The sequence below is a fragment of the Sinohyriopsis cumingii genome, chromosome 9 (genome assembly GCF_028554795.1).
Source record: "Sinohyriopsis cumingii isolate HCF-2022 chromosome 9, ASM2855479v2, whole genome shotgun sequence".
Classification (NCBI taxonomy): domain Eukaryota; kingdom Metazoa; phylum Mollusca; class Bivalvia; order Unionida; family Unionidae; genus Sinohyriopsis; species Sinohyriopsis cumingii.
This window is the reverse complement of record NC_142969.1, coordinates 48942037-48966899: the sequence shown is the minus strand read 5'-3', so window position 1 is coordinate 48966899 and position 24863 is coordinate 48942037. Positions and strand designations below refer to the sequence as shown.

Genomic DNA, 24863 nt, shown 5'->3' with positions numbered 1-24863 from the left:
AATAGGTGATATAAAAAAGGTCCACAAAATAAAACGTCAATAAACTTACAAATTAAATATATACAAAAAAAACAGAAAGACAAATAAAATAGAGTTGTATAATATAACCCCAATAATTCCAACAAAACATGCGTGCAATTTGAGAGAAATTTATATCGCTCAAAAGGCAGCATAAGGAAAATTATAAATAGCTCAGAAACACATCAAGCTCACTTCCGCGTTTGATTATAGTTTGGGAGGAAGCTTTACATATGTTAGTGTTGTTGTTTTACTTTATAATTTTTAGTATTTTATTTCGTTTCTTATAATCTGGATTCTTTTTCTCACTTGCTATACATTTATTCTTTAACATGGTTATTACAGTTTACTAAACGAGATTGTTATCAATTGTTGTGTATGCACTCGGCTTGGAATAATACAAGTGTAATCACACAAACATGTGACAATTATTTTTTTTTAAAAACTGCAGTCATAACGTTAGTCGGGTTATTATCGGTCAACGTGTATTATCGGACAAACCAATCCAAATTTTAAAAAAATATTTAAATGCAAAGTAGTAGCTTATAAATATATTATCATATGCAACATCCGACCTCAACATGTTCATTATTTTGAAATACGACGATACCCTGATTAAAAAGGTGAAAATGTATTTTGTACTAACACGAGTGACTTTTGCAGCAAATCCGGTATTCAAATTATTAATTCCAAAAACGCATTATTGCATTTTCGGAGAGAAAAAAAATATCCCCGACACACCTTATGAATCTGATATGGTATAGATCAACTCTTGTTCTGTTTGACTGAATGTTTACTCTGACGCCTACATTGACCTTGGTTTGATTGGTTGATAAATAGGGGTACACCTGAAAGGGGTATTATCGGACATTTGAAATGCATGTAGCAGGTTATGAAGTACAACCAGTTGGTCAATATTTAAAAAAACTAAGCTTGTAAAGAAGACAAAAACCACTTAAACTGATATTGTAAATGACTAAGTTGGTATTCCCAGCAAAACTGCGTTGATGACATTTGTGATTAAGTAATTAATTAGTTAAAAATCAAATATGTCAATACTCTACATTAACCCTAACCACTGCCAATGAAATAAAATCTTTTCACCAACTTGTTTGTCATTATATATATATATATATATATATATATATATATATATATATATATATATATATATATATATATATATATATATATATATATATATTTCATTTTAAAAAGTTGTAGCTGTCTCAAGACATGTCATCAAGACATAATGAAATGTTTATAACAATCCTTAGCTTGAGAATTCATGGACTAGTAATGTAAAAAGAAAGATTATCTTAAGGCATAAATGATGTAATTGCTTTTATTGCATTTCGGTTATTGAAAAACAAAATAGTACTCACCTTTCTGGAAATGTTGACATGAGCAATAACTTATTTTTTTTGGTTATATAGTTCATTTAAACATTTTTGAAACACCATTATGCAATTTTTAGGCAGGCATAAACCATCATGATGAACATAACCAAAATTTTGAATATCTTGTCTTGTTTAATTCATTTCATGTACTTGATTAAATTATATATGTTATGGTTTTAACCTTTAAAAAAACAAATAATTTCTCCGAGAATACCCAGAGGTATCCGATTTTACCCCGTGTTGAGCCTCGATTTTGCACGACCCAGCATTATCGCGTGATACATGTTTATTCAAGCTGGATGCTGCAAAATAAAAGTTGAGGTTATTTGCTAACGTTAATTCCATTTGACAGTTAGATAGTATTTCAATAGATATTCAGTGTTGTCCGAGAAACCAAGAAGCTACAGAAAAGGATCAATCTCCACGGAGTTGATTTGCTGCCAATGATGCAGGACAGAAGTCCAGTTGCATAGCTCTTCTTTGCCCCTGGCTGCACTTTCAGCGATATAATGTAACCACAACTGCAATTTTCCGAATCAAGGAGAGGAGTAGATTTTTCTGAGTACGCGGACTTAGAACACAAAAACCGATTTGCTTAAATAAAGAAGAATCCAAAAGGTCAACTAGACGTAAATATAATCATTATCTTGTTAAGGGCACTATTTCTTCAAACTAATTCATTGATTCATATTCGGCATTACTTATTCATTCACCTATACTGTTGTGTTTGTAGTTATTCTTGTTGTTATTACTGCTAATGACATTAATGGCAGGACATAATAATCAAATATATGAAAAAATCTGCTCAGGATTGCAGCATTTAACATTACCAGATGATGTTATAGCTCCTCCTTTTGCAGACGAATACCAATTATTTATTTACGACCATCAGCGAAACTGAAGCCAACAAAGGGAAACATGAAACTTAAATCAGTCATTACTTTCATTCGAAATAGGCACGTTAACATTTCTAATTTCGATACTTTAGTGCTTATCTTATTGCTTGTTCTATTTGTTTTGTGTTTACCTTTGTCAATGGCTCAGTGCGAGACTAAATACATTTTCTTTCTTAGTGAGCTAACCAATATAAAGTAAACAACCATACATGGATAAAGTGCTGATGAGGTGAGGGTAATTGTCACAAAATAAATGCTGGTACAGTAGCAGTTCATATTTAATTACCCGGAAAGGAAAGTTAGAATAGGTCTAGATTTCCAGTTACACTGTTCTGTTGTTCTCCTCGTTAAGGTTTCATATTCACCAATTTGAAAAAGACTCTGAACTATTTCTTTCCAGTAAGTTCCTTCAGATTCAATGATACAATCAGTAACACAATTCATGGAACTAATTTCTTTCTTATACGACCACACCAGCCGGGTGAAGATTGTTGACGTCGAAGCTAACAGTTTACGAAATGTGGTATTTGATTCACGTCGAATGAATGTTAACACTCTATACGAAAAAAGTTCATCCGGAAAAGATTTTAAATTTAAGATACGGCTAACAACATCTCAAATTTGGTGATAATGGTATTCTACTTAGTGGATCAAGTGAACACTTAACTTTTAATTACCATGTATATATTAAATTCACATTTCACACAATTACATTTTCCAAATCCAGCTAGCTATCTTGTATTATATAATGAAGCAATTAACCACCTTATTACCGTTCCTACAGGACGGCAGCTCAGAAGCAAACACTGAGCTTACGTAAGAAAAAAGTAACATTTAAAATGGCATTATATGCTTTAATTTAGGAATTGTCTGTGATAATTTACTTGCTATAAAAGTCAGACTTCACCATTTTTGAGAAATCATTATTCGGATTCAGGTTTAATTTAATGTAATATTGGTATGCTATTGTTACCTCAAAATGATATGTACAGCTTGTAATAATAATTGCATGAATTTATTATGTTGAATAAAATCTAATCGTTATATAATTCACTCTGTTCTCGTGACCATTCACCACGTTAACCTCTGACCGATTATTTTTAATGTTTATGGTTTGTTGTTTCCCATTATGAAATAATAACGCTTTGCTGGGCACAGATTACCATGTTGGGTGAAGAAAATACACTGATGGAGTGATATAAATTTGAACATATTTCTCTCACCGGCACAGCAATAAATCAATGTCCAGAAAAATAAGTGAATTCTGTTTCAAAGTGTAACACCTGAATTGTTTAATATGCTTTATTATTGTTATATATATATATATATATATATATATATATATATATATATATATATATATATATATATATATATATATATATCATACATTTTTTAATTTGTTTATTTTATTTTTACAGACTGGCATATCCCAGTCGACACAAACTGCTCGCATAGATGGAATAGCGAGTTATTATCTATTGACTGCTTTAATGTATTCTTCGATATTAAATTCGATATTAAATTCGTAAATACAAAATTACGTTTTCCTACAGATCAAATATGTATGGGTATTTTTAAAATCTACCCAGACATAATATAATATTATTTTTTATGAAGGATTAATACTTTGCGTCTTCACTGTGTATAACATTAACGTACAATTAGTCCAGGGGACCTCGGTGGCCGAGTGGTCTAAAGCACTTACCGTTCCAGATCACTGCCATCTCACCTCTGTCTGTGTGAGTTCGAGTTATTATTATTATTATTATTATTATTATTATTATATAACATAAGCGAAGGAATCGCCAAAAATGAAATGTGACATGCTGACCTCTAGGAGTAAATTACCAAATAAATATCGATAACTACCATTTGCATTTGATATTCTTTGCTTTCTGTCTAAAAATTGCAAAATAAAGGATATAATTGATGCTTGTCTACATCAAATTATATATATGGAAAAAAACTAATTCATTTTATTTCTTAGAAACAATACCCACGATGCTTGGAGAACTTTCTTGAATTTAATATTGAATACGCTTGAAATAATTTCAACAAATGACATTTTTTGAACTGTCGCATGGCATAGCTAAGATCTCGCAATAAATATTTTATTTTAGATAACAGTCTACATTCGTATTTTTTTGTACGAAAACTGAAAACCTGGCCCTGTATCACAAATAAAAAATAGAAGAAGAAAAAATGTTTAATTGAGAAATATTTGTCATTTGCATGAACTCACTGAAGAAATACTACTGAACTAGTAAACAAGAACAGATCGAAGTGATTGTAAAACTGTGCTGAAAATGTAAATCGTATTGACCTTAGCCCAAACGTTTCCATCATGCCTAGAGATTAATAAGAACTACAATGGTTCTTGTCCTTCGTAGTCATACTCTTCGCCACCCGTGTCGTTTTGCAGAAGAGGTACTGGTAGGTCAACTTCGGTTCTTTGATGCAAATCATCAGAGCCTAATACAGGTGGCGTAGAAATGAAGATCATATATAATGTCTAAATCAACAAATATAAAAATATATGTTTTATTTATCACCTCTGGACAAATGTTATCAAAAATACGGTTACCAAGGGCAGTAACTCGTGCACCCTTGTTTATTCATGCACACATTTTGTAATTAGGAATAATAAGGTGTCCTTATTTAAAATCTAATTTTTATATATGTTTTAAACACATGCCTATCTCTTCAGGCATGTGTTGAAAAAAGGCAAGTGCACTTGTTTTATCTGATCATGTTCCTTTTAATGTTCAACTGTACAAGCATTGTACACTTTGCATCAAGGTGGCATTCTTTAAATATTAATCTATATATATATATATATATATATATATATATATATATATATATATATATATATATATATATATATATATATATATATATATATATATATATATATATATATATATATATATGTGTGTGTGTGTGTGTGTGTGTGTGTGTGTGTGTGTGTGTGTGTTGTTGTTGTTGTTGTAGGGTTTAACGCCATATTTCAGCACACGATAGGCTATGCATGGCGGCCAGTATTAATGGTAGAGGAAGAATCCGGGAAAACCCCGGAAAAAACCACCGACCCACGAGAAGCTACTGGCAAGCTTTCTCACATACCCACATTGTTTGAATCCGAGACTCGAACCCACGCAGACAAAGGTGAGATGGCTGTGATCCGTAACGGAGAGTGCTTTAGACCACTCAGCCACTCGGGGCCCTATATATAGGTAGTAGAAACAAGTTTACAAGTATGTCAATCCGCATTAATCGGGACAAACAGACTGACAGAGACAGATTGAGAAACATAAAATACCATGGTACCTGATGTACAAGATCCATTAGATGTGATTCCTCGTTCAAACAACAGTTTGTACCATTGCCTTTTCTCTCAATATTTTTCAGTTGGGTATCGTCATCATTGGGATGAACTGATGTTTCTTCACATTTTAAACAAAAACGTAAAATTATCTTTTGCAGCAGACACATTTTCTTTTAAATAATTCTCTAAATTTGCTTAATAGTCTATGACTACTACAACAATGAAATATCCGGGATTTAATTTACGTTTGCATAAATTTATATAAAAGAACAGAGGTCATTATGGCTCATCAATTTCTAGGCCAATACAAATATTTTCCAGTATCAGAATTAAGCTGAAATAAATTAGTTGAAACCTTATAAAGTTAAAAGGTTGCATTCCTGTACAAACTACCATGCAAAGTATCGCAAACATAACTGTTTTTCTGTTTAAATTTTTGTTGTCTTGTCTATGTTTTGCATTTGCCTGTGAAAAGACTCCATAAAGAGTCGAGAGTGCTTAAGCTAGGTAGGTACAATTTTTGCACTGTCCGTTGTCAGTTTATTGCTTTTATCTTAATCAATCTCAGCCACACGTGATCACTTGCTGGATCCAGTGCACTTGAAAGGATTGTTATTTGCCATATGATTTGTATTCTCTCTCTCTCTCTCTCTCTCTCTCTCTCTCTCTCTACATGAATGAATAGGTATATAATTCAGGTTGTTTTAGCCATGCTTGTCGCAACCATAGTTTAATGGATTGTACTTTGTCCGTCCAAAGTCGTTCCGTCCGTTAGCACAAGTTTTATTGCTGCTGCACCTAATCTACTCGAATTGGTTAAATAATCATCTTCCACAAGGTAAACAAAATATGCAATACAAATGTTTTTTGCAGAATATGATTCGTTATGGTCCTCCATGTATAGGAATTTATAGTAGGTGGAAATATTAGAGGTTTTCACATTTTGTAGGAGTGAATATTTTCCACAATGTAATTTGTTTGCTAATAATCTCTAACCAGAGATTTTTATATGTCTCCATCATAACCTGTTTCATCCTGTACAAACATGTATTCAGCTATTACATATTTTATCCAGCAATACTGGTTTTAATTATGTCACGCTACTACTCCTACCATATGGATGGTAATAACAACATGGGTTTCACAAATAGATTTTGTATTTTACTTACTTGATCCCAACTAAAAATGTTGCTAGTCTTACGTCCACCATGGCTGCCGAAGCAGCTCTCTTACAAATGTTGTCATTATCCACCCCTGAACGCATGATCAGTATGGCCTGATATTTTCAAAAACAGACTTATGAGCTCTAATTTATTCTAACTTAATTTGATATCCAGTGTGAACAAAACAACAGATATTGGAAACTCCTATTATTGCTGAAGAACATCTCTCAGAAAACAAAAGGAATACCAGGTCTAATCTTGATCTCCTCTCTAGAATAGGATTGATCCCTTGGAGGTACTCTTGCTTTTGAGTACAGAGATTTTAAAGTAACGTAGGTCCTAAAATATCCCGTCCATTTTGCTCACGAATATTCGGCTGAGAAATGTAATCTAGTTGGAACATCAGCCGAATGGTGAACTTTATATATATATATATATATATATATATATATATATATATATATATATATATATATATATATATATATATATATATATATATATATATATATATATATATATAGATATATATATATATATATGAACTTTATCAATATATTGCGATAAATATTCTAATACCGGGGGTCTCGAGTGGCGGAGTGGTTTAAAGCGCTCACCGTTACAGATCATTGCCATCTCACCTCTGTCTGCGTGGGTTCGTCTCTGGGGTTCGGCCAAGGTGGATATGTGAGAAAGTTTGGCAGTAGCTTCTCGTGGGTCGGTGATTCTTTCAAGGGTTTTCACGGTTTCTTCCTCCATCATTTATTCTGGCCGCCATGTATAACTTATCTTGTGGTCAGAAATGGCGTTAGACCGTACAACAAAAATAACAGTCATGTAAATATTGTATTATTATGGATAATGTTTTATTTTTAATATATTATATAATGTAGGTACCACAGAACCCAGTCCCAGCATGTCTTGCTGCTTAGAGCTTAGAGATATCCCATCGTGTTTGTAAATTTGATGATTTTGGACTTCCTATTGTGTTACTATTGTCCACTCGATATTGTGAAATTGTTTATGATAATATAAATACTTAAGGAAATAGGAATAATTTTTACGAGGTTGTTCTTTCTTAATTCTATATTTTTGGGGGTTTTTTTTCCTTAGGTACTCCAGCTAGGACTCATCCTTTCACCATTCAGAGCTTTGAATATCCATTTGTATGCCATTTGATTTCGCTAATAGTAATTTTTGGATCGTACTCCTATCCATCGCGATATTGAATTCATGAGGTATAGTTTTCTCACCCTATTTCCCTTTTAGGATATTTCTAGACAAACTGACTTTGCAAGTTTTTTTTGTCCGTGCGTGGTGCAATACATAAGGTTTATGTTGTTAAGTTCACTGTATACCTTGATAAAATATTTCAGAGTGTACACTATTCCATAATAACCCCAATCATATAATAAAATTTATTATCTGCGTAACACTGACAGTAATATAAATAAATAAGTATTCCATAAATAAAAAATCATAATGAAAGCAAAGTGTTCATAACTTATCTTCTTTTTCAATTGATTAGTGGAATTATTTTTAAGATATTAGTTTATCACTTTTGTGTTATATTATGTTTATTTGCTAAATTATAATAATATTAAATTAGTTTTAAATAATTGTTGAAAGGTACTTAATTCAACAGATGTTTCATCTCATAATCAACTGCATCAATAGGCTGAAATGAAAATTCTTGTAAAGTATGGAAACTGTCATTAAAATGTGTGGCAACATGTAATGAAAGGACCGATCGATATAATAGTTTATGTCTGATCTATGTTGATTCATGCGTTTAAATATGTGTTGACTGGCTTGCCCAATATACTGGATGCCACAATTTTTACACATAATCAAAAAAATAACATTTGATGTTCCACAATTAATATTACAATCTTAAATGTTTATTTAGTATTGTACCAACTGAAATAAGCGTTTTAATTAATGAAAGAACAGTGTTTACATCTAGGTCTATTACCTTAAGTTGATGATCCCTTTTAAATGATCTGTTTTCAAGTTTACAATTAATTGGGAAAACTTTACGATTCTGTGTCCTTTCATAGTCAAGTGTGGGTTTGATTTTGTGTAGCTATGTAAAGGAAGATACGTTTTGTTCTGGGTGTTGGTATTTTTTATTTTATTTACATATTATATAAGTCGCTAACAATGAAATCATATATAATGAGACTAACATCCCCAAAATCAACGTTAATTTGATTTATATTTCATTACCAGCATTCACTCTTTCAGTTCCCAGGACTATTTCATTCTTTCTAGACAAATAATGTCATTGCCAAGAAATAATGTCATTGGGGCATGCAGAGATATGTTCATTTGCTATACGTTTCTTGTTTAAATTGAATAAATCCGTGAGAGCTCGTGAAACTCGCGAAAGGAAGTTTAATGAGCTTCTGTCTTGAAAGACAGATATAGAATCACTTGTCAATACCAATACTATTTTGATTGTTGTTTATTATACGAAGTATATATATATATATATATATATATATATATATATATATATATATATATATATATATATATATATATATATATATATATATATATATATATATATATATTAAGAGAGAAAGATTTAGAATCAGATAAGAAAATAGTTACTGTGAAGGCCTATGCGTTATAGTATCATTAACATCTAACGCGTTCACCGGGTTTAAAATTTCTTTCGGTTATTTGAATTGGTTTCCTCATTGTTTTTCTGATCATAAAAAAGAATATTTTTAAATGAAATAATATTGAACGAACTTTGAAAAATATGGGATCAATGAAAGTTTGTCTCGTGAAACTATTTGGGTGAATTAATAGAAGTCCTAGACATAGTTTATGAAGGCCATTATAAGTGAATGAGTGTGTTACGAAACAAACAATTCAAACTCCAAAACTAAAAACATTGTTTTTTGTGTGAAAGCTTCATGCTGACATGGTAAAATAAAAGAGCAGAATATTTTACAGATGGAACATGGTTAACGATATTGCACACAAAACATATGTATTTAACCCCACCGGCCTGATTGCTGGGGTGTTAAAAATTTAATCAATTAGGTATCACCTGCTTTTGCGTTATATTTCAGGAATTTATGAGGTTTGTTTATATCGGAATTCTTATGAATTCTTTACAGCAATGACGCTCCACCTTGTAAAGAGAACGTAAATGAACAAATAAAAGTATCGCCATTAAAACGCCTGGTCTAATGCATCCAAATAATCTACATCAATATAATGTTACTTCCGTTTCAAAAAATCATTTGAAATTTTAAAAAGCAAACATTTTAACCCTATTAGAAAGTAGTCTAGTTCTTAAAAGAAGACGAAACACAAATTTCAAGTGCAATATATGAAAGGACTCTCTCTTTGATGAATACATTTGCTTGATACAGGAGAAGGATGAAAATTTGCAATTGGCCTTTGACATTGGTTCAACACACTAGTTAATTATATACATTTAATCAAGCCAACTCATAATTTTCATCAGAAAAGTAGATAGAGGTTTCAAATAGTCCTTCTTGAATATTGTCATTTAATTAGTATCGATTGTGTATTGTTTGAAACATTAATTTTAATGTGTCCAAAAAACTGGAAAAAGGTAGTCGATGGTAGAAGCACGAAATGCTGTTATTGCTCATATGATACTGTCGCAGACATGAATCCCGTGCGAGACATGTTCATGAAGCAAAATATGAACCTCGGTATCTTGTTAACAGAATAGATATATTATGAATATCTATATCATTATTTCGCATGAACTTAAAGATTTAAACGTCAGGCATACGTTTCATGGAAATAAAGACAGTCTGCACTATATTACATAATTCTTCTATAACCCAAATCAATATAATTCTGACTATGATATCTGTGCTTGGAATAGCACAAAAGATGATGTTTCCGTGTTCCGTCAATGTGACAAATGCCCAACTATTCTGTTAGCATATAAACAAGGAAAATTAACTATGATACAATAGTTCCAAAACACAATTTATATTCCATAAGTCAAATTTATGTGTGCTGGTGGAATGTGGTTTTAATGGCCGGTCTGACCTATAACTAATTGCATGAAAGCAAAATGCCCTTTTGTATGTGATAAATGTATCATATTGACTGCAATCAAACGAAGCTTTTATTGAAACACTATTACCTATTTTCTGATACAAAAGACTAATTTATGAACATTCGGAGGAACAATTTACGAACATGCGAAGAAGAATATAACTATACATTTTCAGTTGTTGTCAAAAGACCATAGCATTTCAGATTTGTTATAAAATTGTTGTCGATAGTAATGTTGTTAAGAACTGTTAGAAAAAGAACCATTACAATCAGTACAATCCGTATTGCAAAATAGGTAAATATAACTTAAAGAAGTGCATATTGATGGACTTATATTCCAGTAAAATCAGATTCCAAATGAGTGATCCTGAAGCCATGGTCAACTGCAGCACGTAGGTAGCACAGTCTTTATGGTCATGAAATACTCTCAATAATGTGTACTGCAATAAAATAAATCAAGCTCAAAATGGTTCTGTTTCATCGCACTTTCAACATATTGTTTAAAAAGCCCAAACATTAAAAAGAGAACTAATTATTGTACATTTTTTCTCAAATTACATAACAGTTTAGATTTGTTTTATAACATGTATAGCAGTTGAGAATCGAGACAAAGACGTTTTGATAAGTCAGTTTAAGATACTCAAAAGCATAGTTTAAAATGTTCCACAGTCATAAACATATCTGTACATTATTAAATTTGAAAAGAGAGACAAGCTAAACAAACGCAATTTATATAGAGAATAATGCTAGCGAAAGAGTTTATTTATATACGTTCCTTAACAGTTGGCTTCGGAGATTAGCTGTAAGGAATAGTAGTTTGATCAAAGACACTCATGATTATTCATTCAATCTTAAGACACTCATGATTATTCATTCAATCTTCAAAAATTCTTCTTGACAATGGTTAATGCCTTAGATTGAGAATATATGTTGAAACTTGAATAAATGATATGTTATTAAAATTATCAAGCTCTAGATTAATGTGACTTCCTCTAAGAAAATAGGTTCAATGAGGGAATGTTAACGATGGTTAACGAAATTGCAAAAACAAAACTAGCCATTTTGATTCGACAATTAGGTAAATGCATGTCTTCTTGTGACTCTGTAGTCCTACACAATGGAACAGAATGAAGCAAAGCCAGTAAGCGTATTAAAGGCAACAAATATTTTGTTTCCCAAGAATATAAAGTGAGATTTCAAAAGATCTTATGGTATTGTGAATTAAGATTCTAATTATCCTACGTTATATCACAAATTCAAACAAAAATATAATGTTCGGCATGAAAAAGCTTGAATGTTGTGATGTGCCTCGATAATATAAACCAAAATGTGTTTGAATTAGTCCTCATTAATCGACAAGTAGCGATTTAGTCGACGAAATGTCAACGAGAATTGTGTACGTCCGGTGAACAATTGAAATATAATAGTGCTGTCATATTATATCAGCACACAACAATAAACAATTAGACATACTTGATGTCCAACATGCATATCCAGATTGTTTCCTAACTTATGACACAATATAATGTCCTTAATGCATGTAATTTCTAATGGAAAATGTCACATTAGTTTCAACATGTTCGACTTCAGAACATTCTTAGGTCGTAATCAAACCTAGTTCTTAAAATAGAATTTAAGTAAACACAACAAAAATGACAATAGTCAAGTAGTCAAAAACTCAAGACAGTTTATTTATCGAGATGTACAGTTGACTTACAGTCGTGTAAAAAAATACGCTTGTGTAATGACCCGTTCGTAAGAGGGAGATCCAACTTCGAAAACACCTCAACATCTTTCAATGAGTCATCTACCACTACATTCACAAATCTATCTTATTTTGACCTACTTAGAGACTGTTGTGTACGTTGTTATTATTGTTCAAGTAAACACTAATTCTTCTGATACGTACCACAACTACAATTCACCTGTAACAATATGGTATATTTCTCTCCAAGAAAAAGTAGGAAACAATCCATGAAATTATATCGAAATTACATGATAGGATTTTCATATGTATTGATGACTAATTGTTTCACAATTGCGTGACTTCTGTGTGTATCAGTAGTTGTAAATCCGATCAAAAGAGTAAAAATACATTCCAGACTGGCAAGCATTTCAACCCTTGTATCAAATGTTGTTTCGGAAGTTATTCACAACAAAACATTTTAGAAATAAGCATCCTGTATTGATGTTTTCGTTGCTTCATAACATCGATATCTTGCAGCAAAATTATTAATAATGCCTCTTCTCATATCCAGCGTGTGACACTACTCACGTATCTTGCAACTAGATTTGTAGACAAAAACAAAATTATATTTGTGTGAAGACTCAATAAACAACTATTATATTGGTACTTAATTTCACCATAACAGACCATTACAAACATTATATCAGCAGCTTGTGTCTGATTTTGGCATGTAGTAGATAGTTTTTTCGTATAGAATTCAGATCACTGATTGTTATTCCGCAGAAACCACTCCTAATATTTGGGAAAATTAATGTATGCACAAGCCGACCTTAGAAATAACAATGCACCTTTTCACTGAAGCATGTGAAAACTTTCTGAATTACTAATAATATATGGGTTGCGGAATTATTTTCAAGATAAATATTTTTTTTAAAAATGGGATACCGAAACGAATTAACCTTAATCACCAGTTATTTACCCTTTACAATATCATGCTGGTATATACTGAAATCGTTATTATAGACATAAATAATATCTGTAAAAGACGTAAAAGTCCCAAAAAATTCAAATATTTCACGATTATGTTACTGTAAATGTCTCGACCTCCAATAATCAACTATGATATACAAAATATTTTTCTCAGTTAATAATTAGTGCTCTAATTCTTCATAAAAACTATTGTCCTGAGGAAACTTCCCGGTCAGAATCTGCATTCCTAAACTTTACAAACATTACTGCTGCTACAATCGAAGAAAACGTTCGATGTTTAAGAACTTTATTAGTAGCATTTTAACAAAAACTATGCTTCGAATGAAAGGAATATGTTTGGTATATAATTATCAAACAACTTTAATATATTCTTGTATAGTGGTCATAGTGGTTAGGGCCCGTCTAGGATGCGGGAGGATAAACCTGGGCTGAATCATACCAAAGATTTATGAAAGTGGTACTAACACGTGGTGCTCATCAAGAGGTTAGTGTTAGGACTGGTCATCCTAATGGCATGATAATGTGACTGGGTGGGACATGATGCTACATGTTTTCGGCATGATGCACTGGGACTATGAACACCCACAATGCATATATCTAAGCGATATAATATATATGTCCATTCACATATTTTTTATAATCATTTTTCTATTGTTTTGGTGAACATTATTCCTTTTAAGTTCTCACATATAATAGGCAAATAAAATAATAATAATGGTGGCAATGGATGTCCTTATTCAGTTTTCAGATTTAAAGACATTGGTATGTATATATGTCTATATGGAGGTAGGGAGCGATACAATTATATAATTTTTATAACTGAGATTTTTCTTATTCCCAAATAGTCATTTGTTTCCCTATTTTATCACATAATCTGTATAGTTTTCCTATAGTTTATGCAGTTGCCTATTTTTTATATTGCACACGTTAATATATCACTTTATCTGATTCTGATTGGTCCAAATAAGCCCATAAAAATTATTGTGTAGTATTCTCTTGCTGATTGGCTGCGACCATGGAAAAACTGTTTTTAACCCCTGCTTCTAGAATATTTTTTTTTTTGCAATGAACCTTTTGGCTGCTATTTTTCAATTGGACTCAGGAAAACAAACTGCCGAAACATGGTCTCATCTATTACAATATGGCTACTTTTCCCCAACAGGGTTTTCTTGTGTCAGTTATAACATACCATAACAAGGAGATTGGCTAAAAGCCCAACACAAGAACAATAGCAAGTACATTTACGACCGGGTATTGTTCAGTTAATAGCAGGTGTGTGGGGTTTGGGTAAAAGGGGCGGTATATATGTAGCATTGAATCCACCCTAACCGTGGTTTAAATAGTAACTAATATAAAAAAAATAAACTCACCTCTGTTCACAGAAGAATGAGGCAATAAACCGATCTCTAACCTGATAGAAGTTTATCCAACCATTGCATATTGAAACGGTAATTATGTGATGCAATTTCGAGTCAAATGTTTGCATATTCTATAATCTAATGTTCCAAAATCAAACACGGCATATATCCGGTCACAAATACATTACAGCAAATCTGGGAATCTCTGCATCCATTAAGCCTTCTTTCACATCAAGTTCCCAACAAAATAAAGTTTAGTTGTTAAAGTAACAGCTTGCGTTAGGTACACATGGATCATCAAATATTGAGTCTAAACGGTATTGCATCAAACACTGCGACATCACGCGCATTGGACATTATGTGTCTAAAAATCATTTTATCATGTTAAAATGTTCAGTTAATTTGGAAGGACGCGTGTTCTTTTTATTTATAGTTCATAAGAAAAGTATGATCTACTTTTAAACGTTAAAACTATTTTAAATGAGACCATTTTTTACACACAACAAGGAAGGAAATTATTCGTTTTTTTCCATCTTAATAATATGTAATAAAAAGATTCTCGAATGCGAAAAGATTTAGTATTAAACGTATGAAATCATCATCCAATTTAGATCCTCTATTTGTTTTCTTCTTTTTTCTTGAGTTGGGAGAGGGGCTTGAGCAGATTTCTCCTTAGTAGACTTACTGATCATTTCATTTTGTTGTCAGTGGTTATTTACAGAACATTTTTTCTTTGGTTAATTCCAACCGCATTAGTCGCTAAACGGACGCTGGGCCGATATGTATTCATGTTGCTACATACATTTTCTTTGCTAACGTGGCAGGAAGGATAATATAAAATATGAAGATACTAGGGTATATCCAAGGAACAAATATTTTAGTTTCCAAAAATAAACTTGAAAGCCTCTGGACTTACTTAACGATGACGTAAAGGTCGTTCTGGCTTAAGTTCAAACCTTAATTAATTTGAAACAGAAGATAAAAGGGAAAAGTTTTGTCACGGAATGAAAATATGCAAGCTGAAAAGGAATGTAAACTTCAAGATGTAGAAACGAGGTTGATTTAGTCACAATGATCATTTTAACATAATTGCTCAGGTAATACAATCATGCGATGCATCGCATGGAAATACAATATAGCATTTTATATGTATAGCAACATTAGTCATTTCTTTGATATGGTAAAGTCATCACATTACATACTCGTAAGTATTGGTTGAACGAAAAGATATTCAAGGCTCGTTAAATTGTTGTTCCTTTTTTATTTTGTTCTTTTTACGTAATGTTCACTTAAATGCTTGCTTGTATTCAGTGGTTGTGTTTATAAATAAACTGCAAAACAATATTTAAAAAATGTCACCAATGACTAACGAGTGCATTATATTTCTGGGGGTTTTGCCACATTTATATTCGAATATTAGGACCACTTAATCATGCATCTAGTATATGTATGCTATTAACACTAATCATATCCTTATTTTTTCCCCAATCTTGGCCAGGATGATTTTTCGTCTAAAATAATTATTTGATTTTGTAAAAATAAATTTTATGCTGATGAAAACGAGGCATTCAGAACAGTTTTGTATACAGTCTTTATTGCATTCAATCCAAACTTTGGTTAGCTATAACTAGTCCGGGTATACAAAGTCATGTTATGCGATTCCACCAAAAGCTTGTATTGGTGTCAAAATATGTTTAATTTAAATTGTATTGACATTACAATGAATAACACTTGCAATGAAAACAGTTAGTATTAGAAACTTTGTCAAATATATTTCAATAATAGCCAGTTCGACTAAAATAATTGTGACAGTGAAAGATGAAAAACAAACCAATGTAAATTTTCAAAGGAGTCACACAATTAAACATATCGTTCATACTTAATCCAGTATCATCATAGACTTTCAAGATGCTTATATATTTTGGTGTTGTTCTTTGACGCATATTATATTTAAGTGTAATAGGGTGTAATTAGGTCGAAACTCTTTTCCGAAATTATTTGCATAGTTTCCATAGCATATGAAATGAAGTAAATGTATATTTTGTGAACATCTGCAGTTATCTTATATTGAATTGACAGTGAATACCCTGTTCAATGCTATCTAATTTCTGGCAAACACTATGCGATCAGTTAGTGTGTGTACTATTTAAACCTTTAGTTCGATCCAGATACAGAAATCCGGAAATAAACTGTTCCAACGACAATGTTAGAGTATATTTTGTCATCATATGCATTGCCTAGTTTAAACCAAATTTGTCCTCCATGAAATGTACTTTCAGGCATATATTCAACCTATTGTGAACCTAATATGACTATACATGGGCGCTTCTCGTAATAATTATACAGATTCAAGCATCTGTTACATCACATAATATGATAATATGAAAATCGTCATATGTAGGTAGTTCTAGGAAAGTCGAATGAACAATCAAATAGATTCAATGGAATATTGCAGTACTACTTGACAGCTTGGATTTCATTCATAAAAGTCTAACTGAAAGTGTGTAGGTCAACGCTGAAAATGAGTAGTTAAGATAAAATAAAAATGCATTGAAAATGAATCGTCAAAATGATATTTCAAAGGATAATCCTAATGTTAAAGAAAGTAGTTAAAGCGATACATTATCGCATTCTACATATTATCTGTTCGTGTCATTTATATAACAAAAAAGAAAATATTAAGTTGACTTACATATCTGAATGGCACAAAAAGATAAAATCAAAGATTTTGATTGGTATAATATTCAAATAGAATATCTGCCTTGGTGTTAGAATATAGTTTACAAAATTTATGAGTATTTTGTAAGTATCGCGACCTTGGTGTTTGTTGGTTTCAGTCTTAAGCAAGTTTTGATCGTTTTGAAGAAACCTACAATTTTTGCAAGACGGTACAGACACCCTGAAAGTGTCTTAGAAGCATTAAGGCATCGGCAGAGTTATGTTAGTTTAGCTGACTGTTACCACAATTTTGCCATTTTATCTCAACCCATCAGCAAGTTCAGATCACATTACAAAAGTAAAAATAATTGATTTGTCTGTCATGTGTGAACTTCGGGAATATGCATTCGATTGATATGATAAACGAACATTTTAAACTTGACATCTGAATCACACGTGTCTACTTTATATCCATACTTTATATTCATTTAATTAATTTGAATTATGTTATTATCATAGGCATTTCATTTCTTCTTGATATTGCAAATTAGTGAACGAATAAAACACGTATCGATGCATGTGGTATTGCTCGTCTTAACTTTTCTTAGTTATTCCTTCTTATTACAGACATTGTATTAGTTTAGCAAGCGTAATTTTGGAAATAATTCTCAGTCAGGCCCTATCAGCAACTCATTCTAAATTATATCAGTCTTCTATTTTGTAAATAGAACCTTCGGAGTAGACAAGGGGTTCGCCTAACATGAAAACTACAATTAAGTTTAAGCTTGTACATACAATGAAACCTACACATGTAAAGCAACGATTTATCTCGTCTGCTTGTCACGAAACTTTGGAATATATATTGTTATAAAATTTGAATAGCACAGACACTATTGCAACATCGATTGTCCATCTAATGTGCGATAACATTACCCGACATATGTCATAATTTAATATTAAATCGAAACAATATTTTGGTTGAAGTTCATTGTGTATAATAGTTAAACAAGACGGAAATTGACTGATTGCTAGAAACATTAAAATCAGAAGCTTATCTTGTTATCTCACATTCTTTTTCTGAAGGCATGTAACTGAAATATAACCTATAATCCGAAACAGGCGGTTTAACTCTAGAGATAAGCCTTGATGATCCACTGGTACTATGCATTTGTCGGAAGATTTGGTTTTCTTATCTATCGCGATCCATGAGTCTCGGTATAAATTCTCCTTATGATGAAAAAGTCAATTTAGTCAATTTTATGTACATGAAGATTTTCCAAAGTTTAAAACTGAATCTCATTTAAGACCTTCTAGTAGTAAATATATTGTATCGATTGTATTATAAGGCAAGTCTTTACATTACATTGTCAACAATTTACATTAATTGTTGCGTGCATACATACACATTTTTTAAGAAAAAACTTTGATAGAAGCTGTAATTGCAAGGCTATGTGTGAGACCACATTCTTCCTAGAGCAAACAAGAATTATGGCACCCGTTTAAAATTTATAATTTGTTTGTTTCGCGCTGAAGTACAATTTGCATTATACATTACTGAAATGTTGGCATATGATTATTGTATTGTTCATCACATGATTAAAAGTTTATATACGAAGCTTCTCCCAAGACCATTAATTGATGCTCTCAAAGTCGACATACTTTGTGTTTTGCTAAGGCGTTCATTTATCGAGTTAGATGGATTAATAGAGCTAGTGTGTGTACCATGAATAAATCAGTTCACGAACAAGCTAATCGCCTCAAGGATTCCCTGTGTTGCTAATATAATACCCGTCGTTTCGCATGTGGCATTATCTAATCCTTTGTCCGCGATACACTTCAAATTAACTCTGGCAGATGCGTGACCTAATACTATTGTTGCTCATTTTTACATTTATATTTTAACCCATGCAGTGACAGATTAGTGGAGGTATCCAAATTTATTTAATGTGATCGAAATCGATTAAAGATCCTTTGCACATATTTGTATGTTATCAGCTTAGAACAGGTTCAAGGTAGGCCTAGACAATCTTATAGGTATGAACTGCTATGGGCCAATTTAATGTTGATACATTTGTATGTAGACCACGCACACATTTTTCTTTAACAAAGTGAAATTGCCCTCCAACAATGTCTTAATCAAACCTAAATGTAACTATGTAATTAGCCATTACATGACTCAAGTGAAAAGTGCGATTATGATTGCTCACAAAAGCCAGATTTTGTAGGTGTTTTTGTCACAAAGAATGGAATGTTCTTACCCGTAAGCATGCACAAATCTGTAATGTTATTGTAAAAAGGAGAAAAAGACACCCAACTGTATTACCTAAGAAGGAATCTATGCATAGTACTCAAAAATGTATTTCCGGTGGTTGTATTCTATTGTGTTACAATTCAACATGATTCATTAGGTGATTAATATTGGTAGGCCATTTTTGTAAAGGAAGTACAAACCGCCGTTTCTCGTGTAAATATATTCTTTTCGCTACATGTTATTTATGGTTGATATTTCTATTTTAAAATTCCTAATATCCTGCCCCAAATACATATATTGTATTTGAAATACGATGAGTTTAAATCTTTGATTGTATCATACCTCAAAAATTCAGCTGTAAATTTAGATATGCAATACATTTGAAATTTTTTTAAGGGATCCTTACGAATTCCTTGAAGAATCGCTGTTTGATTTTGTTATTTTCAACATTATATCAAACGTTCGCTTTTAAAATCGTTTGATGGACGAAATAAAAGGCCAGTTTTACATGACTTTTTTAATAGATATATATTCCGATAAGTATTGTGGATGTATTTAAGTCATATTTCGGAAAATCTAAGTACGTAATATAAAACATAGATTCTTTAATGTAATGACAGCCATTTTTCATGTATGCCAAAATGTCATGCCAAATAGGGTATGTTGTACTCTTACCAAATTCATCGATGTTAATGTAACTACAATACTCAATGTTTTGAGTGTGTATTTTTAAATGCACAAGCTATACAGTCATCTAATAAAACTCAGTTGTTTTTCGTAAAGATTCAAGCACCTCTGAATGTCGTTTAAAATAAATTGTAACGGTTATTGGACTTCTGGTCTCTTCGTCTCCCCTTTCAGGAATTAAAACAAACTTTAGGTGAAACCACCAAATACATGGAGAATAATATACGAAAACACTGGGCAAATAATTTTGTTGTCATTAAATATGCGAATTTCATGCTAAGGTTATCTTCACAAGCCACAGAATACCTTTGCATGAAGCTCACTTACGATCCTATCCGTTCAATGTGTGATGTGTTATTGTTCGGGCTTCAACTTTTTAGTGATGCACATAGGTATCATGTGCAATATAAACAAAGTAGAATAAACTATTACGTCAGACATTTGTGCTATTTCGTACTTACTGTCTGCGCATTTTTAATATTTTTTTTGTAAAAACAATGTTGCATATATATTTTAAAATGATTTATGATAGCTTTGTTAGACTCGTTGTACTGGATTGATTTCTCAAAGTCTGAAATGATTCCCTCATTGAATTAAACCATTTAATGTATCTATACTTATAATTACAACTATATTAAGTGTCGTGCTATCTTTCTGAAAACAAAAATGCACATTCAAGCATCACTACTGACATAATATTCTGGCATTCTTTTATCGCCGTTAATTTTAACAGCTATACCTCTGCTGCATACACATTCTAAAATTAATGGATCATGTTTATTAGTCTCTATGTATCTGCACCCCCATTGTTTGTTGTAAAGAATGTACTGGTATACCACTAGGACAAATCACACAATTCAATATATACTGATGTATTTGCGAATAAGAGCGCAGCAAAAATCTCATAAACTGTATATCAAGTGCATGATTGGATTTGCATGACAATAGATTAGAGTACGTACGTAGATGCGGATGCAAATTCGCTTCAACTGCTCCCTGTAGCAATTCAGCTAGTATCCGCCCACAAATGTGATTGGAAAATCCTTCATATTGTGGACGAATTAGGTATTTAACAATGTCATATTATGTATACACTCCACTGCTACAAACAGGGTCCACATCGCATAAATTGAATCAACATGAAGAAATGAGTTCTGAAAGTAACATGCGCATGTCGTAATACGCAAAATGTATTCGTATATATGACATCTTAGCTCCAGTCGTCGTGATATACCATATACTTTATTGCATGTATAACTAAAAGCGTACTTAAGCATGTCCCAATCTTTACTACTCTCCTACACTTTTAAAGAATCGTACGTGTTTTCGCATCCAATAATAACCCCATTTGTACTGGCTAACTGATTTTGATTTCTGTATGTTGCTTTCAATGATTTTAGTTGGATAATTTTACAATGATCTCTTCAAGAAATTTGTCAGGATTTAAATGACTTATTACAATACTTTAAAACGTGACGGACATTGGCCAACACTAACACTGAAAAGTATATCATGCAAGATGAAATCAGTAAGCTAATTTGAGAACATTATGAATACGATTAGAACAAATACAAAGCAAAACAATTGTGAGAACGTATACTTGCTTTCGAATTGTAGAGAATTTGATTCACAGGACATTACATAAAACCAAGTGAACAAGTCTCAATTATACCGTTGTCACTCACGCACTGGCATGTATCATTGTGTTTGCCACGATGGCAAGTTGCAATGTGGTGGTCTTAACGAATGCAACGAATGATGATACATGGAATAACACAAGATTCAAGTACAACAGTGTTATCATGGTTGCAACAGATAAGCAAACATCATGGACATAAATACGTCTGTAAATAGTGCATGACGTGTGTTTTACTTATGTGTGGAAACTCACCAGAACGCAACTAGATAGATACAATCATCAAATAGGATATTTGTACACTTTAGTACCAGTTGCAAGTACATTAGCGATTGCTAATACAGCAATGACAAGACAACTGAATTAATTTGCACATGAGCTTAACACACGATTACCTAGGAGTGCAAGAAAAGATAACGTACCTGCGATATTACATGGTGAATAAATCAGTCTTAGAGGTGAACTATTTGCATCTGCTTCTGCTGTTAAAGATGCTGAGTATGTGCGTAATCGAGCTCAGCGATCACAAGTACCTGCAGTTAAGTTTTATATGCGTAGTTGTTTCAGCAGAAAATCTCACAGCAATTACTCAATACAAACCTGCGTCAACTTCTGTAAGGTGAGAGGGGCCATTTTTGATGCAGGATAATGACACTTATTTATACCAAGCAATGTGTATTACCTGATGTTTCCCTCTTAAATATCCAGAATAATGAGGTGATGATTCATATGCTTTTCATAATTTCCCAAATTTACACAATTTATCTTTCTTTTCATTTCTTTGCTTTTTGCATGCTAGATGTGCATCGTAAATTCAGCTTTGCCAAAAAGTGTATTTGTATTTAATACTGTGTGACTCCCCCAGCGTAGGGTCCGATTCCCTCTCCACTTCCTCAACGGAGTCTATAAAATGTCGTGTTGCACGAGCTGTCTACGCAATGGGGTGCACGTGGTGCCAAGGCGCTTTTTGTTCCTCCTGCGAAGACACTCAAACGAGGCCAGTCCCTTCTGCAGGAGATAAAGTGTATGCGAAACAAGAAATGTTTTTGCGGTATACGCCAAGACGAGGCCTGCCCCTTCCGCTGGGAATAAAGTGTATGCGAGACAAGAAATGTTTTTGCTGTAAACGCCAAGAAGACGAGGACCGTAATTTGAATACTAATAGGGCGAGAATAGCGATGAGACGCGCCATGTGTCATAAAATAGTGTGTTGTGTATTGGTATATGTTGAGATAGTTGCGTGTTATAACAGTGCCGTTCCATTCATTTGGACAGGAGATTAATAAAGGGTAGCAGCTGTGTCTAGCATGCGGTAAAAGGCAAGGTGTGGGTTAAGGTGTTCTAAAACACGTTTCGCGCTAAAGATGACGCAGTTGCCATCATCGAGAAAAAAGAATGTTGTGTTCTCTTTTAATTCATAACTAATTACTCGGACAAAGATGACTGTGCTGTAAAGTACTAGTTAGACACGTTGAGGGCGGTAACACGCATGGTTGAGGAAATGGTGAGAATTTCGTGTAACAAACGGCAAAAGTTTCATTACCGGCATCGACAGGCTATTATATAAAAACATTATCATATGCGTGGTCAGTTAAGGAACGCTGGAACATAATCAATAGACATTCTTACTTGTAAGTATTTGTGAAAGCTTTTATATAAAAGGTAATGATCACATAATTAAAACAATATTTCAAAAAATGTTCCAAATAAAATGGGTTCGCAAGTACACTTTTATTGATGAGATTCACCTGTTCATATGATCGACTTGTCTTTTAGTGATAACAAAGCTAGGAAAGCCTTGAAACATTTACAAAATTCTTATTAAATTTGATAAATGCAGTACCAAAGCTGAAGACACCTTGACTGCTGCACATAGCTTCAATAGGTGTTTGCACAGAATATGTAAAACATAGCTTGTAAACATAAGTCGGTCTTATGTGTTTATTTGTTTCCCATAATGGCTGCATGCATTAGATTTCCGTAATAATAACAGTGACGTCTTTCGTTAATAAATATTCACTTGATCTCGTATAGGTTAATCTTGGTTGGCTGTAGGTTTTCCTATTTTCAGTGCACCCTAGTCTTCCCCTCACGTCCATACCCATCAGAACCTACGTGACGGGTAAAAACGTCTACACACACATTTCGTTTTTTATCCGTTTCATGTTTTCTTCTATTTTTCCGTTTTATATAGTTGTTGAGTAACTCAAAACATATTGTTGACATCCGTGTGCCTTTTTTTTATTCAAAAGATTTTTAGCTATTAATCAAATGTCACCAAAATTATTTGGTAATACTTTATCATGGTGCGGATTTCATTGCTTGAATGTGTTCACAAGGTAGAAAGCCAGGGATGCAGAACATCTAAAATAGTTGTTCGTGTAATTTAGGTAGTATGAAAAGTAGTACTTTAGTAATTTTTGTTAACCGAACTTTGTATATGGAGTCATTACAGGTAGGAATATCAAATAGACAAGGACTTACTTCGTTGTGTCCTCTGTGGATTTGATTATCATTTAGGGCGGGGAAATGTGTCTGTGTGCTGATGTGTGATAGTTGTTTTGGGGATCTGCAAGCCACCAGAAGCACAAACTCTATTGAACACTACTGTCATAACATGTTTTTTAGCGATGGTATGCGTCGACGTTCCTCCAGCTATGAACTTTGTTCCACTTATTTATATAATTAGAAGTATCTTGTATTTATGTGTGCAACATTCACATACC

At 32.5% G+C, this 24863-nt stretch overlaps 1 protein-coding gene across 1 annotated transcript in view; it reads right to left on the bottom strand.

The window, feature by feature from the left end:
- LOC149791775 (uncharacterized) overlaps positions 1-22662 on the bottom strand; it is a 62292-nt gene extending 39630 nt beyond the window's left edge. Inside the window, exon 1 of the mRNA XM_089970282.1 lies at positions 22560-22662. The gene's annotated coding sequence lies outside the window, so the exon portion shown is untranslated. The remainder of the gene's footprint in view (positions 1-22559) is intronic.
- Between the last annotated feature and the right edge of the window lie 2201 nt (positions 22663-24863).